A 22498-nucleotide genomic window follows, 5' to 3' on the forward strand; every position below is an offset into this window, starting at 1 on the left:
TGAAACTAGGCTTAGGCACATTTCCAACATGGGCGTCCCTGTATCTGATTTTAAAAGTACCACTCGATTTTATTGTAGAGACCAGTGGCAGGCCCACTGGTCTACTTTAGATAATAATCTTAAATTGAAATCAATTAGGCCTTCTGTTCATCCTTGGCCTCATAGCCGGATGGATAGAAGGTCTGAGATAGTTTAGCTAGATTACGTATTGGCCACTACTAAATACTCACGGGTATCTAATGATGAGTGGAGCGGATAGGCAGGTTCCTCGCTGTTCCACTTATGTGGATTTGACTGTGGTGCATATTTTGTGGAGTGCCCTCTTTTTGAAAACAATCGTAGAGCTTGTTTGCTGGCAAATAAGTCTCTTGGCGATATTTTAGGTGAAGGTGCTCGGGCAGAGCAAATTATGACATTTTTAAAAAATATTGGTCTTTTTTATGAATTGTAATTTCCTCTTAATTGTTTTAGGTTTCTTGTTTGGTTTTTATGAATGAATGATTTGTATGGTAGATCGGTTGTGTGTATGTTTGTTTGTACGTCAGTGACTTTTATTCTTAAAGATATATATGCGCTGAATGGCCCCTCGGCTCCGGCGCTTGGCTATGTGCCAAAAATTTTATAATCTAATCTAATCTAATCAAGACACGGAACACACTGACATGGCAAGGGTATGTGTTTTTGTTTATTCATTTTAAAAAACATTTTATCGGAATAAGTAAAAATTTGGTTTTAACATCCATAGGAAAAAAAATTCTGCAAAAACATTTTGTCTTTGAACTGGTATTAAGCAGTAAGTATTGTATTTGATGATTTCATTCCAGACTCAACCAGTTACTGCTCATGCCTTAGAGACCTTGATCCGTTTGGCCACAGCTCATGCCAAGGCCAGACTTTCTCGACTGGTTACTGTGGAGGATGCTGAATCAGCCATTGAGATGGTTTCATATGCTTGCTTCAAAAAGGTAATGTTAGCGTAAGTAAAGTACTACTAGGTTAAGTTTTCTTGGTAATTTTAGGTTCAGAAAAACACAATATGCTTAACCTGTTGTTCCTTGAGAAAGAACTTACAAGTCAACAGTTAAACAAATCATTCTGATACAGTAGTTAAGTAAGTCACTTTCCTGCCCATAAACTTTGATCAGTCAGTAATCAGAATCATAGAATCAGGTTGTGAAATTATGCTTTGTTCATATATGAAACAAACTTTCGGTCTTATCATTAGGATTTACTAGCTCCAAGCTGGAAACCGGTAGAATTAAATTAAACTTGTGCGATCCAGGGACTATTGGCATTTATACCAGGTCACGGGGCATGTATACCTAGAATGCCTTCGGTGTCGTGTGACCGACCCGCCAGTTATCTTTCCACCGCCTTTAAGATAGGATGTGTTCTCTGTCTATCTGTTTAAAGCCGGTTTTAGTTTGCCCGTTTTTTATCCATTTCAAATTTCATTTTTCTTATTAATTCTCTTTTTTCTGAGTGTGCTCAGTGTGATGTGAGCTCTAAGAGTGTGTAAGTGGAGAGATGGATGTTTTGCATCGCCGTCGGGATCATCTTCCGTTTTCGAAGACGAGACAAGGAAAATGTCTTGGAGTCAGTGGCTTTCCTTGTTCAAGATTCCTAACTTCGGTGTCGACGGATCCTCATCCAACGTGTAGTAGGTGCAGGGAAAATGTATGTACAATTACTAATCCTTGTTCTGTTTGTCATGGTTGGTCGGTGGAACAGTGGAGGAAGTTTTATGACAAAGGCCAGTACAAAAGAAAGGAGTCGACGCCATCTTTGGGTGACCAAGCGTCGTCGGCTTCTTTTTTATCGGCAACACACCAGACTGCTCCATATTTTTTGCCACCGGCTTTTGATTTGTCCCATAACCCTTCAGTTTCTCCTAGTGGTTCGTTTTTGGAAATGCCAGAAGGGGTTTTGGGTAATTTGATGCATAATATTTACGCTCCTTTGTTCCCAACAGTGAGGGGGGAGCATCACCATTTTTGTTGCAGGTGCCGGCTCCCGATTCGAACAGGATGAAGGGTATGTGGGCGGCGCTAGGCGTACCAACCTTGGAAGGTTTGCTGTCGCATTATATGGCGTCACGGTTCCAGCAGAATCCGGCAGCGCTGAATGTTCCTCATCCCTTGGGTTTGCACTTATGGGAAATAATGTCGCGGCTACGCCAACAACTTCTTTGGTTACTTACGATGTTGCAGAATGTTGGGGGTGGTTTTGCAGCAGCAGCCCAATCTCTACCTACAAGATTGGTTAGTAGTCTCCACCATCAAGGGCTACAGGAGCATGCTTTCCTCAGTTTTTCGTCATAGAGGATTAAACATATCCGAAGACAAGGACCTCCATGACTTAATCAGATCATTTGAGACAGTTAAAAGAACCTCCTACTTAGTTCCTAGCTGGAATCTAGATGTCGTGCTGCTCTTTCTGAGGTCTTCAAGATTCGAACCTCCCCATACAGCTTCGTTCAGAGACCTTTCGATGAAGACTCTTTTTCTCTGTGCGTTAGCTTCAGCGAAGAGAGTCAGCGAGCTGCAGGCTCTAGAAGGTGAGGTAGGTTTTCAAGGAGGATCCACGTTTTGCTCTTTTCTTCCGGCTTTCCTAGCCAAGAATGAAAACCCTTCTTCACCATGGCCCAGGAGCTTCGAAATTAAAAGCTTGTCCTCCTTAGTTGGGACAGAAGAGGAGAGATCTCTTTGCCCGGTGAGAAGCCTGAAATTTTATCTTCAAAGGAAGAGAAGACTTGCTGCTAATGAGAGCAATCTCTGGTGCTCTGTAAGGGACCCCAGTAGGCCCTTATCAAAAAATGCCTTCTCATTCTTTATCAGTAATGTTATTAGTGAAGCCCACACATCGTGCAGTCAGCAACAGTTTAGTCTTCTGAAAGTCAAGGCGCACGAAGTGAGGGCCATCGCTACGTCTTTGGCTTTCAAGAAGAATATGTCTTTACAAAACCTCATGAAGGCCACTTTTTGGAGGTGTGAATCAGTCTTCTCCAATCACTACCTAAAAGACGTATCGATTACGTATGAAAAGTGTTTTGGGCTAGCCCTTACGTATTGGCGGATTCAGTGCTGCAGCAGGGAGCTGAAACACATCCTTTTTAATCTTTTTCCCTGTTAGTTTTTAATTTGCAGTTTTTGGTTGTACGAAGGAGGTTGCAGGAGGCAGCTCCTTCTTTCGTATACTAATATTAGTAATTGGTTAGGTGATCGGTTGTGCTTGAGGCTCCTTGCGGTTGGTAGTGATAGGCTCTGGCATGTAAGCGGGTTGATCCCCATTGACCAGACCCTGTTTGGATTCTGCCAAGTAAGTGGACTCAGTTCCCATTGGTAGACCCAAAGAGTTCTTCAGCTATAGGTCCCGCCCTCGCTGAGGCTCTTTAGGCAACGCAGACTAATAGACAGTAACTATGAAGTCTTCTGCCTAATTCAGGTAAGAACCAAGGGTTTATTTTTATTCCTTTAACATGTGTTGTCCCCACTTTCTAGGTGAGTATGTGTCTCTCTCCCTCCACCAAGGGTGTCAATCAGCTAAGTATATATCTGGCAGGGAAGTTCATGTACAAAAATGATATTGTTAGTATACAATAAAGTTTTGTACATACTTACCTGGCAGATATATACGATTGATGGCCCGCCCAGCCTCCCCTCAGGAGACAGGTGGAAGAAAATAATCTGACAAGAAAGGGGGACTGGTTCTTACACCCGCCACCCAGCGGCGGGTAAGGTAGATCACCTGACCTACCTGTAGCGTGTGCCGCGAGTTTTGAATTTTCTGTCGTGACGTCAGAGACCTAAGCTAAGTATATATCTGCCAGGTAAGTATGTACAAAACTTTATTGTATACTAACAATATCATATTTAATTTTATTACTAAATGTAAGGTTTATTCTAATGAAAAACAAGAATTTATCTACAAATTTGACCTCGTATCGTAAAAACAAAGAAGGGTCCGATAGCCAGCCAAAGCAGCTAGCCTACAAGACAGCTGACATATGTAAACAAATCCTCTGGCTTACGAAAACAAAGCTTCTTTATTCTAAATGTGCTTGTCATTTGAATATTATTCATTTACTTAAGTAAATATATTAGGGCTTGTGCCTTGTATGATAAGGCGCCCTATGAGGTAATGTTAGACTAGCGATAATCTTACGCTAAGTCGGTTGGGTATTGCACTTCCATCTTCAATGGAGTGTCTGGGGGTTTGTAGATCACTTACGAAGTCGGTATTATCTTGTTGGTTATTACACGATGTGTTTAAACTCATGGTGAGGAGGTTCTTGTAGAAAACACGAAATATAAAAATATATGTATTCTTCTGAAGTTTTACATGCTGAGCATGCTGAGATCAGATATGATTGTACAAGTCTTCTAATAACGATAGCTTGATCGCTTCTGCCAGTGATGATGGCTAATCCTATTCCTCTACATGATAAAGCTTAGGTAAAGAGGTACAGGTCTTCTAATGACGATAGCTAACTCTGTTCTGCCTGTCTACCATCTCTGTTACAAGTTATGAAGGAACAGACAGTAGTTCGAACATATGAACATACATACAAATGACATAGTTTCATACGAACACACAATCAAATGAGACACGCTACAGATCACGTAGGCCGTTTGAATCATAGGTCGGGGTAGTTGTCTCAAGCAGGGAGCTTGGACTGTTTCAAAACAAATGAATGACCACAGATGATGGCATGTTATCTTAGCCTACATACTTATTGTATACGTCATCTTTAGCGTCTCTAGTCTGATCACATTCCTGCAAGCAATCTGGTTGACCTCTTTAGTTTTAGACTTTTATATATATGGACTAACATTCCATATTTTTATTATGTAAACACTTACAAATATGTATATTAGTATCTGGAAACACCATTATCTGTCACATTTTGGACTTCATTCACGATGAAATATACGTAATTGTCATGGTAACCCTTCAGATCGTAATGTAAACAAACTTTCACTTTCGGTAAGGGAACTTTGGCTAGCGTTATATGACGATAAATCCATGAATAATATTGATTTATATAGCAAAATATATATGCTGCTATCGTAAAATATGGATATATATCATGATTTCATGATGACATAGTGTAAAAATAATAAAAACTTACCAAATTCAATGACTGACTTGAGAGAAGATTGAAGAGCGTCCGAGCCAGCGAATAGTTCATAAATTCGGCAACAGATGGCAGTATCTAGAAGCCAAATATGTCGTCTGAAAGAGGCGCTTAGCAAAAAGTTTATCACGTGACGTGGAGTAAAGTCGTTCTCCGCAGCGAAGGTGCAGGCATCTGTGGCGACTATAGTCGTTCTTCTCAGCGAAAGGGTTAATGATAACTCCACAAGGGAACATCCCTCATTGCAATGTGTGCAATACAATTTTAACAGTCAAACATATTTTATGTGAATGCCTAATTTTTAATAGAGAAAGAAATTTATATTTAGGCAATAAATCATTATCAGAAATACTATCGGAATCAGATCATTTTTCTTTATATAGAGTATTAATATTTTTAAAAAAGACTAATTTGATTAATAAGATTTAACATATACCCTTTTAAATAGATGACTTTTGTCATTTTTATCTATTTCAGTCTTTTATAAGTTCAATTCATATTTTTAATTCCAACCTCATATATCACTGAACAATCCCCTCATTTATCATTAATTTATTATAATTCATTAACTTCATTCCATACTATTCCATGTTGTAGACATAGCATTTTATGAGCGTAAATTTTTAAATAATTTCGTCCCGAATGATTTCGGGCCAGCACTGATTTAGCACTCATAAATATTCCTAGCGCACTCAATTGCGGTGTTTGTTTTTAGTGCTATTAATTCTATATAACGTGTCAAGGAACTATTAACACTAAGAAGTGTTTATTCCCTCTGTCAGACTCGTAATTCTGTTAATAATTCTACGTATATTCTTTCAAGGATTGATTTGGCACAGGATAGGCCCTTAAACTGACAGGTATCTTAGTGTATCCCTTGTTTTTCATGACACGTGTTACAATCAGTTATGTGCTTTTTATATCTGTAAGCATTGTAGGCCAGTAAAATAGTGATTTGGCTTTCTGTGACATAATAGGAAACCCTGGATGACGGAATGCAACCAGTTTAGGACGATTGGTATGAGAGATTATTACTACTACCTGGTCGTTAGTCATCTGCTGTGTTCTTCGGGTTTTCCTCGTCACGGACCTACATATAATATTACATTTGATTACATTATTCTGATACACCTACTTTAAAATATACTTTGCTTTAGGGTTTCTGCTCGAAGTGTTTATTGGTTTGCTTAGCCGCTGACCCTGTTTCCGTTCGAAGTGTTTATTGTTTTTGCTTAGCTGCTGACCCTTGCTTTGTTCAGTTTGTAACAGTTCTGCGCTCCAACCCAGATATTCAATGCTCGCGATCTCTTCGGTTAAGGAATTTTCTTGTTTAGATACGGTTTTAACAATAGGCACGGATGTTTTATATATATATATATATATATATATTTTTTTTTAGTTCAATTAATGGTTCCTTGCAGTATGGTGCGGGATTGTGGGATAATGCGTCAGCTATGATAATTGCTTTCCTAGGTAGATATCTTATCTTGGCTCCAAAGACCTGAATGATCCTTTGTCACCGAGTTCCTTTTGGACTGTGATTAAAGCCTTTGAAAAACTCGGTAAGTGACTTATGCTCAGTGAGGACTTTAACAGGATAGCCGTAGATTATGAACTTGAAATGTACTAGTGAGTTAACGATACCTAGCCCTTCCTTGCCTATTACTGTATATTTACTTTCAGAGGGCATTTAGTTTACGTGAATAAAAAGCTATAGGAAAGAACTGTTTATCATATTACTGAATTAGTAACCCTCTTACCCCTTGGTCTGAGGCGTCTGTTGCAAAAAAAAAAAAATCCTTATTTAAATCAGGGATTTTTAAATTAGGTGAGCTGCATTATTCCTCTTTTAAGATATCGAACGCCTGTTGATGCTTTTTAGACCATAATAAATCTACGCTCTTCTTCGTAAGATCTGTTAAAGGAGCTGCCATGATTGAAGAGTTACATATTTACATACGATTGTAATACCCACTACAGCGCAAAAGTGCTGTATCCCCCTTTTACGTTAATAGGTACCGGAAGTTATGAATAGCCGACACCTTACCATGGACTACTTTAAGACCTTGACTAGACACATAAAACCTAGATAAACATGTTCGGTTTTTAAAAACTCACATTTAGATATTTTACTCTGAGATTATTTGTCTTTGTCTCTGTAGCACTAGCTCTAGTTTATGTGAATGTACTTCTAAGGTATTTAGAAAAGATTATAAGACCAACCATGACGCATGTTGGGTATCCCCTAAAAGTCTCCAAACACTATATTGTAATTGGGGCGCAACGTAAGCCGGAGGCATACGTAAAAATTGATAATGTCCCCTGAGTGTGCTGAAAACGGAGTATGAGGTACAATCACTTAGGTAATGGTATCTGGTAAAAGCTTTTAAGTAAGTCCAAGCTGGTGAAAAATTTATTCTAACCTAACAGAGATAAGATGTCGTCGGTACATGGCACTGGAAACTATCGGGAGTCGTTTCCTTGTTTAAGCGACAGAAATCTACGCAGATACGCCAAGTCCGATCTTTTATGGCATGACGTTTGAGGGAAAAATGATATGGGCTTATTTTGATTTCCTAATGACTCCTATTACTAACATTTTTCAACTTCGTCGTTTATCACTATTTTGAAATTTCCTTGAGAGTCTATACGAAGGTACGTATATAGCTTTATGTTTGTCCTTAGACTGTATTTTGTGTTAAATTACATCCGTTTTCCCCAGAGATCACTCGCTAGTGGAGAAACTTCCTGGTATTCAGATAAAAGATAAAAATTCTGCTGAATCACCTCTGCTTGAATGACTTTACGGATATTACTTTAGATAGATTATCAGAGAGATTCATCTACGACTGGTTGGGCGGGATTAAAAATTAGCAACAATAAAAAATGCGATATTTATAACTTCCGTAACCACGATATGTATACGTTTGTGGATCACTAGATTTAACTTGTTGCTGCTAGTCAACCGTGTCTAGGGCTTTGTTCGCGGAAATCGTTATATTTCAGAGTGTCGGGGAGGATTAAAATTTCATTTCCCGCAAGGTCTTTTTTACACGCACTAAGACATTCAATGGTGCATGCTTCTCGAGATTTTGCGTGCAAACTGCGACTGCGGTTGTGGGAGAATTCTGTTGGGTCGTTGAACAATGTTACGATTTATGAGACAAATGTATAGTTCCTCTATATAAGTTATTATTTGCTTAACTGTCTCTTTTTGTTCAACGGATTTTAACATGTTTGAAGGTTTATAGAATTTTCCTTTGATAAACACGCCTTATTTTGCAGGAGGTGATATCTTACAATTACACTAGATACAGATCAATGTTTTTTATAACTGTAGAGGTATCTGTAAGCGCTCGCTTATCCGGACTTCTCATTAGGGAAGTTCGAACAACAGACGGTGAGTCCGTAAATACAGGATATTACGTGTACTAAAGAAATAAAACAAGATATTCTAATTTTTACGGCGCGTACAGTTGGGCTTAATCCACCACTACTTATAATAACTTATTGTATTAAAATTACTATAACCTGCTCTGATTACTTGATACGGTCGTGTGATTCATAGGAAAAATCCTTTTTAATTCAAAAAGATATTGGCATGTAAGATCCAACATCGCTTTTCCCCACTCTGCTGAAGTCGCTTAAATGGAATGTGCTTTGCTTGCTACACTCGGCAGTTTTAACTGACCTTGACCGCTTGACTGGATGACATAGTACCCAAGTGCTTAAGCACGATTTGTTTGTTTCTGAAAGGGCTACTGTTTACCTATTTCTTTTTGTAATAATTAGGATCCTTCTCTTTATTACCATGGGCAACGTATTGTGTGTTTTTAGCATTCTGTTGTTGGTTACGTGTAAAGCAACGAACATATGAATGACGAACTATAAAGAATTGAGCGATTACTATTAAAATAAGTTATCTCTACTGCGTTATCGTGTACTTGCTGTTGTTTACTTCCTTCTTTGCTAAAATTTGAAATAGTGAGGGATCCTGGTCAGTGCATTTAGCCTAATGAAAGTTTTTTATAGGCATGTTATTCCTTGCAATCCAGCCGTATTTTTAAAGTTAAGTTGAGTCATTGAGGTTCGATATTTTATGCATATAACTCAAAAAACTCAAGGCTAAAACTGCGATCGGGACTTTGCAAAGGAGCATTTATTGTCATGACCCGAAATAGTGTTACCTCTAATTTATCTAGATTTGTACGGGTGTTCCACTTGTTTTTGTGTGTTTTCTAATCACTACGGTTCCTAACGACCATATCCATGCATCTGTATAGATACAGACGTCCACTGCGTAAACGCATATTCATGTAATATGATTTGTTACGTAAGGGATTAATAATCACCCAAAATGATAAAATTAACATAGTATATGATTATGATATTTCAGTAGAACTTCTGGAAACGGACACTCAAAGATAAAAACTCGCAGTAGCGATATCTCAATGATGTAGATAATTTCTGTAAAAAAGTAAGATTAAGAATGTCTCGTAACTTCAGCCACAGGAATAACGAAATTCGACCTGCAAAGGAAACACTCAAAGTTACTCCAAATGAATAAAAAATTGTACTTAGCTTGCTTTTGTGGGAAGTCACGGTGTTCCGATAACGACACACGGCCTTGGTCCTCTTTCTCTATTTAGCGGATGACCTGGTTTTTTTTTTGCTTGAGTTTCCCCGTGCGCGTTGTTGGGATGATTCGAGCCCTTGAAAATCCGATGCTGCAGACGCGTTCGGTTTGTTTCTTGAAGTGCCGGAAACGCTCACTAACGATGTTTTCTTGAATGATTCTAATGAGAGACGAAGCTTCCGTTGCCGTAGGAAAAGGACACGTCGGTTTTGTTTCTTGAAGTTATTCACTAAACGATGATACTAAGTTGCTTGAAGAATCTGCTGCTTCTGTCATCGTTGACTTCATGATTTATTATTCTGGTTTTACTTCGGAGAAGTTGTAGAGTTCTTCTGTGACGCTGCCACCTCTTTTAGGCGCGTACAGTCGCTGCCACCACTTTTAGGGCCGTTGCCTTGTATAATAAGGCGCCCTATGAGGTAATGTTAGACTTGCGATAATCTTACGCTAAGTCGGTTGGTATTGCACTTCCATATTCAATGGAGTGTCTTGGGGTTTGTAGATCACTTACGAAGTCGGTATTATCTTCTTGGTTATGACGACGATGTGTTAAACTCATGATGATTCGGCAATGATGTGAGGATCTAGTAGAAACCACGAAGTACAAAAATACTTATATTCTCTGAATTTACATGGTGAAGATCAGGTATGATTGTACAAGTCTTCTAATGACGATAGCTTGATCGCTTCTGCCAATGATGATGGCTAATTCTATTCTCTCTACATGGTAAAGCTTAGGTAAAGAGGTACAGGTCTTCTAATGACGATAGCTAACGCTATTCTGTTCCATCTGCCATCTCGTTTACAAGTTATGAAGGAAGCAGATAGTAACTCGAACATATGAACATACAATCAAATGACATGGTTACTAATCACGTAGGCCGCTTGAGCTATAGGTCACGGTGTTTGTCTCAAGCAGGAAGCTTGGACTAAAGTTTATAAACAATTGAAGGACTACAGGTGACGGCATGTTATCTTAGGGGGTAAGGGATCCTGCCCTCACTCGTGTGAAGGCCGGATCCTGACGGAACGCCTACAAACTTTTGGCAATAAATGGTGTGGACATTTCCACTTTCGTCTAATTTAACTACTAAGATGAGTCTGAGAAGGGATCGTGGGTTAGGAAGGGTTTGCATTTGAAGCTAATAGTGGGAGTTGTGGTGGTTGAGTCACCACCTGATATGGTTTGGACCTGAGAGTAAGTAATGGGATTTTCCCATTGCTATCTTGAGGGCGGAACCATCTCCAGGGACTGGCCCATCGGAATCCAGGGGGAGCTGGTTTTCTGGGGGTGGGACTCCTGGCTTTTGTCCGGAAGCCCACCAATACGTTTGTGGTGGGGAGTTGATTCCCATTAGTGGAATCAGAGCTCCCAGCAGGCGGATTGGCTTATACCTGGGCCACCACAACGATGGTGCTATCCTGTATTGGTAGGGTATGGGGTGGACCATTGGGAGTCAACTCTCACTAGTGCCATTGGTGGAGAATGTGGATACCTGAGTGACTCACGATACTTTCTTGATATAACCAAGTAGTAAGAGTTTTATTTATTTTTTTTTTTTTTTTAGTAAACCAAATATGGATCCGGACTATGAACCCACATCCCCTGGGAAATGGACTCACTGGCACCGTGACGACTTCTGGCTCAAACAAAGACCATTCTTTGAACCCCCCAGATGCCAATAATAGTAGAGTGACGCATTTGAAAGTTATACATATGAAAAATATTCCACTTCAGTGTAACTATGAGGATATCTCGACATCTTTGAAACATGTTTGGCAATATAGCGAGATTCGTATGAACTTTCTTGACACAGAAGGAAAATGGGAAGCTTGGGTAACATTTGATAAAACATGAAGATGCTTTTAAAAGCAACCTGTAGTATTGATACCTTGAATGTATGTAACTCATTAGTTAAAGGATAGATAAAGCCCCAAGAAACTTAGACATTTATAAACCTGCAGAATGGAATTCAATCAACTCCAATAGTAGCAACGTTGACAAAATAAGAGTCCCCCAACCTCCTAATGGCTGGTAGTTAAAGCCAAGGAGGAGAACTTCAACTATTACAAGTTTAGTAGGTACCTTCAGCAAAAAATAGGTGGCATAATGAGTGGTGACATTACTAGATTTGGTAAGAGCTCTGTACTTATTCATGCAAAATCTAAAACTCAGTCACAGATGCTAACAATGATGAAAGTTGATAACAACGATATAATAGAGAAAATTAGTCCTCATCTAAATTTTAGCTATGGAAGAGGTGTTGTTTTGTGATAGAGACTTGTACGAGTTTACTGAAGAAGAAATTTTAGATGTGTGTCCACCAACTGTATGGAAAGTGAAAAAGGTCCCAAATGGCAACATGATGATTTTTACTTTTGAAGACAGTAATGTACCATCTCATATAGTAATAGAAAATGAAAGAGTGTGAGTTAGAACCTTTTTCAACAAAAGCATTACAATGTTTTAATTGTTTTAAATTTGGTCATCCATCTAAAGTTTGTAAAAATAATAAGATGTGTAATAATTGCTCTGCCCTAGAACATGGCCCATGCTCAGATATACCTAAATGCATTAATTGTCAGCTAGAGCACAAATCAGTTGATAATATGTGAAGAATTTAAAGTGAAACAGCAGCAGTTAATAAAGCATATACAGAGCACATCAGTATTGGACATGCAAAACGACTCTTGGGAAGAGCCAAGAGTTATTCTAAAGCCCTTACTACCACAAGGGCTCCACTTCAATCCATTACTCCTTCCTCATCCTCAATGAAGGATGCCTCACCCCTGTGGTTCAACATTCCACCACTAGGCTCCACTCCAATCTGCTGATCCTTCCTCATCCTCAATAAAGGATGCTTCTACTCCTGTGGCCCGACATACTGGGCCAAGTGCTCAGCCTAGTAAGGTTAGAGCACAATCGGCAAAGACGGATAAAATAAAACATTCCATATAACAAACTGGATATCTCCCTCAAACCTCCCTCTACTCCACCTTCTGCATTATCTCAGGCAGAATCTCTGCCTGATTTAATGGAATTAGAGGGAAAAAAACAAATGAAGAGGGTAAGAACACCCTCATCCTCTCCTCCATTAACTCCAACAAAAGATAAAACCAAAATCAATGAGCAAACTGGCGAAGAAAACAATCGTCATCAAAAATTTACAAGCAAAGCTTCCCATCCACTAAGCATTCAAAAATTACCTTGAATAGAGGACTACCCTCCAAAACCTAGACACCTTCTCTTCAATTTTACAGTGGAATTGTCAGGGACTTTGTGCAAAAATATGAGGAACTTAAAGTGTTACTCTATAAATACTTCACCCCTATTGCTGTATGTTTACAAGAAACAATGCTTGATGTCCACCACACCTTGCCCTAGAGAGTATATATCATAATAGAACACAATATAATTTGGAAGTGGGAAGACATGGAGGTTGCCTTATTTATGTTTGCAGGGACCTTCCTCATTTTCCAATCCCACTAATACTCCTTTACAGGCTATTGCGGTTCAAATTCACCTAAGACGAAAATACACACTCTGTTCCCTTTATCTTCCACCAACAATCCCATCACTCGAGAAGAACTAATTGATACTTCATCAGCTTCCACGACCATTTCTTCTCATGGGAGACTTAAATGGCAGACATCCTTTATGGGGAGATGTGACATCAAATCAAAAAGGGAATATTATAGCTTCCATAATAGAAAATGAAGATTTAGGACTTTTAAATACTGGAGAACCCACTCATTACCATATCCAGACAGGTACAGTCTCATGCTTAGACCTTACAATATCTAGTTCCAATTGTACGATGGATTTCAGATGGAAGACGAATGATGACTGGCAAAGCAGTGACATGCTCCCATAATAATAAATTCCAATGATGACCCACCAGTTTCAAAGATCTCCACGGTGGAATGTTGAAAAAGCAGATTGGAAACAAATTTCAAGAACTAAGCGAAATAGAAAGTGACGCAAATGACTTCCCAATGGCACATGATGCAATCGATTTATTAAATGGGACATTCCATACAGCAGGTATTATTCTATACCAAAAACTACAGGTCTTTTCAGGCGACGCCCAGTCCCGTGGTGGTGTGAAGAACTCACACTGTTACACCGAGTCACAAGAACATCACTTACACTTTATCGTAGACACCGAAACTATAGCAAACATGATAATATACAAACAGAATAGAGCGCGTTTTTCGAAAGGCAATGAAAACTGCTAGAAAGCAGTCATGGGCGTCATTTGTATCGTCCATGAACCACGAACACCTATCTGCAGTATATGGAAGAAAATAAAACAAAAAAGATTGCTGGGAAATTTACTCCCAGTCCTCCCCAGTACTTAAAGTTAATGACAACCTCATCGCGACGCAAAAGATGTAAGTGATGAACTCGCCAATCATTTTGCCCAAGTTTCAAAAAAATCTGACAGTTCCCCTGGATATCAAAAAATCTAATAATCAGGAAATCTATAATCTTCCTTTCACCATGGAAGAACTGGAAAATGTCTGAAACTTGCAAGTCCAACAGCTCCAGGGGAAGACAACATTAGATATGAATGATAAAAAATCTTCCAGATGAAAGCAAAACCTTCTTATTAGAAATTTTAAATGAATTATGCACTCTCACAGCATACCTAAAACCTGGAAAGAATCTTTAATCATACCAGGCTTAAAACCAGGAAAAGACCCAGAGTCACCAAGCAGCTATAGGCCAATAGCCTTACTAGTTGTCTAAGTAAGATATTTTGAAAAAAAATGGTGAATACAGACTAATATGGGTATTAGAAATAAACAGCTATTGTCAAACAGACAGTTTGGATTCAGGAAAAATAAAAGTACCATAGATCCCCTCTTAAGGATTACAAGAGAGATACAAAATGCAATAGTTGGTAAAAAACAAACAATAGGAGTATTTTTGACTTAGAGAAGGCATATGATACCACCTGGAGGGGAGGGATTTTAAAAAAATTGATAGAATGGGGATAGGAGGCAATTTATATGAATATATTAGGGTGGGAATTCCTATCTGAAAGATATATAAAAGTGAAAGTGGGGGCAGAAATCTCTGATTCATTTATCCAGGAGGAAGGAATTCCCCAAGGCAGTGTATTAAGCGTGGCATTGTTTGCTATAGCAATAAATGAGATAATTGAAATGATCCACCAGAGTCCAAGGATCCCTTTTTGTTTTTGTAGATGACTTCGTCATATATGTAGTGGTGAAAAAGCGCTGGACATAACCAACAGATTGCAAGCAGCATAAATAGGATAAAAAAATGGGCCGATAGCAAGGGTTTTAAATTTTCACCGCAAAAAACTAAAGCGGTCAGATTTACAAGATCAAGAAGACAGGAATTAATTCCTACTTTATTCATAAATAATGATATAATTGAATATGATGATGAGATAAATTCCTTGGTGTAATACTTTGATAAAAAAACTTACATATAAAGAACATATAGAACAACTGGCGATAAAAGTAAGAAAATCCTTAAATATAATAAAAGTAATTGCGCATAATGACTGGGGTGCTGATAGAACCTCTCTGATAAAAGTATATAAGGCTATTTGTCTAAGTAAACTTGATTATGCATGTCAAGTATATGGTAGTGCTTCTAAAACCCTATTAACAAAACTGGATGTCATACATAATATGGGTATTAGACTATGCACTGGAGCCTACAGAACTTCCCCTGTGGAAAGTCTGTATGTAGAAGCAGGAATAGATCCCCTGAAAGTATGAAGAGAAGAAATTGGATTAAATAAAATATAGCTAAAATAAATAACCTTAATGATAATCCAAACACCAAATATATGAAGAACATAACAAATAATTATGACAATAAACCAAGAGCCTCTAAACCATTGGAGAATAGATTAAAACCTGATATAGAACATCTAAAATTAGAAACAAGTAGCATATCAAAAAATAACCACTCCTAAAATACCTCCGTGGAGACATGCTAAAATAGAAATCTGTGAAAAATCATTTAATAAGAAGGTAACCGATGCACAATTAAAGAGTGAATTTCTTTCACACCAGGAAAAACATAAACGGGAGATATTATTTATACAGATGTTCCAAGTCGAAGGAGGGTGTAGGCTATGCTGTAGTAACAAAAAATATAAAGATAAGGGAAAAAATTCCCAAAATATGCTCGATATTCACTGCAGAGATAAATGCTATATTAGAGGCTATAAAACATACCTTTATGGTGGGAAAGGCAAACGATACCTTTGTAATATACACGGATTCTTACAGTGCTTTAGAAGCGCTAAGACAATACACAGTTTCTCATCCCGTAATTGAAGAAATAAGGGAGTGGATAGATATAATAGTAAAACGGAAATCTATAAATATAAAACTGTTGGGTCCCTTCCCATGTGGGCATAAAGGGTAATGAAGAGGTGGATAAAGAAGCCAAAAAGGCAGTAAAAAAGGAGTCTATCAAAAAAATACAAATACCTTACAATGACATTAAAACAACAATAAATGAATACTGTCAATCAAAATGGGAAAAAGAATGGCTAGAATTGAATCATAAATTAAAGTATATTAAACCTTCTGTAAAACCTTGGAATAGACAACAATGTAAAAGAAGGGAAGATGTCATATTAACAAGATTAAGAATAGGACATACATACTTGACACACAAATACTTGATGTTGCAAGGCGAGGAAAGAGAGGCCCCTTTCTGTGACCATTGTCGTACTCTGGTCACAGTCCGTCATCTGCTAACTGAATGCAAAAAATTCGAAAGAAAACGAAGATCCAACAACATATATAATATAGCACTTGAAGAACTATTGGGAGAAAATGCCCCACTTCAAAATATAGTAAAATATCTCAAAGAAATAAACCTGCTTTATATGATATAATGTCTTATAATTTCAAAGTTATACAGTAAGCGCTGAATGGCCTTTGCTGCCCCAGTGCTTGGTGTTACACCTAAACTTTATAAAACCAACCAACCAACCCTGGATATCAATATAGAAGAAGAAAAGAACAACTGCGATTAGACTTTTCCACAGATAAGATAGAGCCATATAATTTACCCTTTACAGAAAGGGAATTTGATGCTGCCCTGGCCAGCAGCAATAACACTGCCCCTGGTCCGGATGAAATTCCCTATCAAATGTTTAGGCATATTTCAAAAAATACAAAACTATTTATAATAAGTATAATTAACAGATTATGGCATGAAAGTAGCTACCCAGTCATATGGGAATTGGCTTTTGTATTACCTTTTGTTAAACCAGGTAAAGACCCTTTTTCAGTGGCTAGTTATCGACCAATAGCACTAACTTGCTGTTTATGCAAGTTGATGGAAAAAATGGTGAATACAAGATTTGTCTGGTATTTAGAGCGTAATGGTATTTTCTCACCCTCACAATGTGGATTTAGAAAGATGCACTCAGCAGTAGATGTCCTACTGCAGCTGGAAACCTCCATATGTGAAGCATTTGCCTCCAAGCAGCACCATATAACTATTTTTTTTTGATATTGAGAAAGCTTATAATACTGCTTGGAGGCATGGCATTCTTAAGACAATTCAAACCTGTGGTCTACGAGGAAAACCTTGGTGCCCAGCTGTTGATCCAACTAAATAAGTCAGCCCTTTTCCTTTTACTAAAACTTTTCTTCCTTCTGCTTCCTCTCTCTATAAGGCACGGTTTTTATGTTGATGACTTGGATTGGTTTTTGGACATGATTTGGACTTGTTCATTGGATTTGATGGAGGGTGAGGACGGTTGGCATGCCACCTCACCCGTAGAACTCGAGTACCTAAAAGTGGTCGAGCGAGGGGAAAGTTTAGATGTCAAACCCTGCTCTTAGTGGCTGGGTCTGATCTCGACGGACATCATGACGCCTTAAGCACTGAGGGTGGGGTGTATATCTGGGTGGTACCCCTAGGGCAGCCCTGTATGGGATAACACTGTCCTCTAAATGTGGCTCCATGGTGGGTGGGGGACTACCTGGACGAATCATCAATTCTACGTCTTATGGACAAACTAAAACCTTCTGTTGACGACTTGGGCAAGGATAAGGACAAGGAAAATTTTGGTAGTTCTTTCATTGTGACTTTGGAGCCTTTTGTTTTCTAATGAGCTCCTTGTTACAAACATTTTGTATGTAAAACCAGTCCCTTTAGACTGGAATTATGAAACCTTATTCAATGAATTTTGTAAATTTGGGAATGTAAAAGAATTACGGAATAGACTTGGAAAAAAATACAGTTGTTTTGAATTTTGGATTTTGTTCATGAAACTTACCTGACAGATATATATATAGCTGTATTTTCTGAAGTCCGACAGAATTTAAAAATTCGCGGCACACGCAGTGGGCGGCCAGGTGGTAGTACCCATTCCCGCCGTGGGAGGCGGATATCAGGAACTATTCCCATTTTCTATTCATATTTTTTTCTGTCGCCGGTCGGTAAACAACTGTTTTACAGACCTCCGCCTAGGATTTTGTTTAAACTTCGTTAGCCGCTTAAGTATCCTAATTATTCTTTCGATTATTAACTTGATTTGTGGCTAGGCATACGCTATCGTAAATTTTTTCATTGCATTTGATGTCTGAAGCTAGTTAGCCTAGTTTCAGACTTTTGTTGTCTGCATGGTAAGGTGAGGCTACCGGAACTTTCGGTAGACACTCGCTTAGTATATATGACGTTTACATGTTTTCTTTGCATAAGTTCAATGTAATTAGTGTAATGTGTGACTGATTACGGAAGAAGGAGGATTCATGTACGCATTTTAGAGCGTGTTAGAATCAGAGTTTTCCCTCCACATTATCTTGATAAAACTATAGAAAGGTAAACAGAAGTTAGGAAATAATGAACCTTCTAACCTCCTGTAGTTTTTATTTTTGCCTACCCTGTGGTATGGCTTACGGGCCTAGTAGAAGTGTCTACTAGAGGATTACATCAGGTAATCTTAGGCTAAAGTGCTCGCTCTCCAATCAGTGTTGTGAAGTGTAGTGCCCCTTGTGTTGTGGAGAGGGGGCGTCAGATCGGCCCCATAATGCCTCTAGGCCTGGACCTCTGTCGGACTCCCAGGACTCTGGGAGAGGGCATGTCGAAAGCCGCAAGAGGGTTACGGGGGCTCCCCACCGATCTGGAGTCCCTTCGGCAGAACCTGTTGACGCTTCCCAGGCTGCTAAAGATCGTGCACGTGCACGAATCTTGAAGGATTGCTTCTCGTCCTCCGAGGCGTCCTCCCCGCGCAAGGGTTGGAGCTCTCGGAAGGACTCGCGCCCTCTAAGAAGCTTTAGAGAAAAGGACGCTTCACGTCCTCTCTCTCGGTAGGAGGGAACGTCAGATCGGCCCCATAACGCCTCTAGGCCTAGACCTCTGTCGGACTCCCAGGAAACCAGGGAGAGGGCATGTCAAAAGCCGAAGGAAGGTTACGGGTTTTTCATGCTGATCTGGCTTCCTTTCGGCAGGTCCTGTTGTCGCTTCCCAGGCTGCCGAAGATCGAGCACGTGCACGAATCTTGAAGGATGTTTCTCGTCCTCCGAGGCATCCTCCCCACACAGGGGTTGGGGCTCTCGGAAGGACTCGCGACCCCTAAAGAAGCTTTAGAGAAGAGGACGCTTCACGTCCTCTCTCTCGTCACGAGAGGATGAAGAGTAAAGAGACCACATTTACCCTTTTCGAAGAATGCACTGGCTCTTTTCCTAAGGGACATATTAAGGAGGCTCATTCATCTTGCCAGAAGAGTGATTTGAGCCTCCTGCGAGTGAACGCTCATTTATACATCATTTATACATTATTAAGGAGGCTCATTCATCTTGCCAGAAGAGTGATTTGAGCCTCCTGCGAGTGAACGCTCATTTATACATTATTAAGGAGGCTCATTCATCTTGCCAGAAGAGTGATTTGAGCCTCCTGCGAGTGAACGCTCATGAAAGTTTAGAGCTGTTTCAACCTCGCTAGCATTCCAAAAGAATTTGGTAATCAAGGACATTCTTGATTCCACCTTTTGGAGGAGCAACTCAGTTTTCGTCTCCTCTCCTCATGGCGCTCCGTATACGTTATGTAACGTTCGCTTTACTTCGAAAAAGCAAGCTGATAAGTTTTGACGTCCGGCAAGCTGCTTTGCACAGTCAAACAACTGATGTCTCTGGTTCGGCATAAGAAGGGCATTTAGACGTGAGCTAGCTTTTGGAGGTGCTCGACGTCCTATAAGTAGAGACATTCTCCAGGACGCTCGGCAAGCACCTTGCGAGGGTGTCTTTTCGGACGCTCGGCGTTCCTTTGCTGAGTGCGTTTCTGGAGATGTTCTTTTGCTTTACTAAGACGCAAGTTGTCGCACAGGCGGCCACTGTCTTTGTAAAAAGGTATGAAGGTCTTTAAGGCCCGTCTTGAAGACGAAAAGCCATACGTCTTCCTTTAGTGTTCCACACACTTCAGGAGCAGCGTGCGGCTCTCCATGGAGACTCGCATGAGGACGTCCCTTGAAAATATTCAACGTCTTACGCAAAACGCGGTTCGTCATAACATTGAGATGTTGGCAAGGTCCGCTCGCCAGGACGCCTCTTGGCGGGACTTGCATGCATCAGGGCGCTCAACGAGTTTTCCTCTCTGAAACGTTGTTCAGAAGACTTGGTGTTCTCTGCTCAGACACGCTCTTAGCTACGCAGGATGTTTTTTTGAGGACGCTTTTGAGGACGCTCGGCAGGACGCTTATGAGGACGCTTTTTGTGCACATTCGCCAGGACGCTTCGGTGGAAGCTCGGCAGGACGCTTTGCGAGAGAAAAGACTTGTAGAGAGCGTTTTATTTGCTGCAGGACGTTTCTTAGGACGCTGACGCTTTATAAACGCTCGTCAAGAGGAGGTTTTTCAGGACTCTCCACAGGACATTCCTTTACAGAAATTTTTAAAAAGGATTCGGAGTTAGCGGAGAGACATACCCAAATTTTTTCTTCGATCCTCTTTCCTTTCCTCTCATCGTTTCTCTGAGAATCGGGAAGATTATATACTCGGATTCCTGGGTGACTTTCGGTCATGTTAAAGGGTTTCCCCTATTAGCAAAGTGCTAATAGTTTTTGTCAAGTAAGACGTTTTCCCCATTGTCAAGATACTAAAGCGTTTTGTCATTTGTGTGGGGGACCCCTCATAAAATGGGGTAGTTCTCATTGACATAGATTTTAACGTTTTTGTCGTTTAAGCGGATAAACTCATTAACAAATTTCGGAAGAGCTCTCATTCATTTTCAGAGGCTCACCGGGGAGTAGGAAAAAGACTTGTAGACTAGATCCAGGAAGTCTTATGCCAATATCATAAGAACATTGAACGGTCCTTTTCGATCCTCGGTTCTCTGTTGATGATCTCTATTCGAATATTATACTCCCTTTTCTTGGCAAAGAGTCTTGGAAAAGAGTCAAGGATTCTTTTAAAAAGTCTCATTCATTAGAACGTGGACAGTCTTTTTCATTTCTTTCTCTCTTCCTCGTCGAGGAAAGATGTAGTAGAGAATTCGATGTTCAAATTACTACAATACTTACGTAGTTTATCTTTGCGTCATTTTGCTAACGCATGGGTCAGTCATATACGCATATCGCATTTACCTCTGCGGATAGAAGCCGAAAGAACTGTTTGTTCTAATGTATTTATTTGACACTCCCTTCAACCTTCCAAGAGTTTTCGGAGTAAGAATAACTATTCAGGTATTGTTACGACAACACCAACTCAGATTCTGTATTTAGCGAATTTTTGTTTCGTTTAAATATGCCTGCTTGAGAGTCCTTTTGCTCGATAATTTCATACCTATCCTTCGTAAAAGGAGTAGCTGGCAACTCAGGCAGATAGTGCGAGACGATGAACAAGGCTGCTGTTACTGTGATCTACGCAGTACCGGCTAGCTCGGTGTCATGCGCGGTTGGTTGCGTCTCTCTGCCCTACAATCATGGATTTAGCTCGGGTTGAGGAAATTTCTAGTAATCATGAATGAACATGCCTTCCGTTTACTTAGAAATTTCAACAAGATATCTCTTATACTTGTTCGTGCGGGTTTACCGCACGGTACCAGAATTCTGTACGAATCTACCGCGGCATAGCACTATATAATGCTCTCCTGCTTATGCAAAGCGCAGCCTTATTTAGGAAGAAGCAGGCTGAGTGAGGGAATGGATGAGTTTGCTGGGGACCATTTTCCTCGCTGGAGAAGCTTGTTTTCCCTGAATAAAAACAGTAATTCAGACCTCTACAATTTTCCTCACGAAGAAAAATTGGAATAACGTCAAAGATCTTGTAATAATTCTAATTTTCTCTCAACGCCTTGAGGATCACCTCGGGTGATAGCGAGAGGGTGCCAGACATCCGAACAGAGGAATAGATGTTCTGGCACATTGTCTGAAAGAATTGGAAGCAAATTGGTCGGCTCTCCAGTTCCTCGAAGGATGAGTTTGGATCGAGTGGCCCAAATCATCTCGGATAATTTCTCAGCTCTCTCATAGCTCAAGAAGAGAGAATTAGTTATGGGCTTGGGCACGGAACGTAACGATCCTCAAGAGGTTCGTTAAACTAGTGCACGTCCCGTGCGGGTCTTCTCGATCGAAGCAACAACTACTGACGTCTGAGTAATCCTCACTTAGAAGTATGTCGAAAGTGAGGAGAGACTGAGGGCGTCCTTTCGTTAAATTTTTCGTAATATTGAAGACGAAGGAGCTTCCTCTTAAGTTGTTCCCTTATTCATGATCC

General features: G+C 39.8%; 1 long non-coding RNA gene across 1 annotated transcript in view; it reads left to right on the plus strand.

Moving 5' to 3' along the window:
- Positions 1–640: 640 nt before the first annotated feature.
- LOC135211554 (uncharacterized) overlaps positions 641–22498 on the plus strand; it is a 51624-nt gene continuing 29766 nt past the window's right edge. The window contains exons 1-2 of the long non-coding RNA XR_010313660.1: positions 641–671; positions 825–965. This is a non-coding gene — a long non-coding RNA (uncharacterized LOC135211554). The remainder of the gene's footprint in view (positions 672–824; positions 966–22498) is intronic.

This window comes from Macrobrachium nipponense, chromosome 4 (genome assembly GCF_015104395.2).
Source record: "Macrobrachium nipponense isolate FS-2020 chromosome 4, ASM1510439v2, whole genome shotgun sequence".
Classification (NCBI taxonomy): domain Eukaryota; kingdom Metazoa; phylum Arthropoda; class Malacostraca; order Decapoda; family Palaemonidae; genus Macrobrachium; species Macrobrachium nipponense.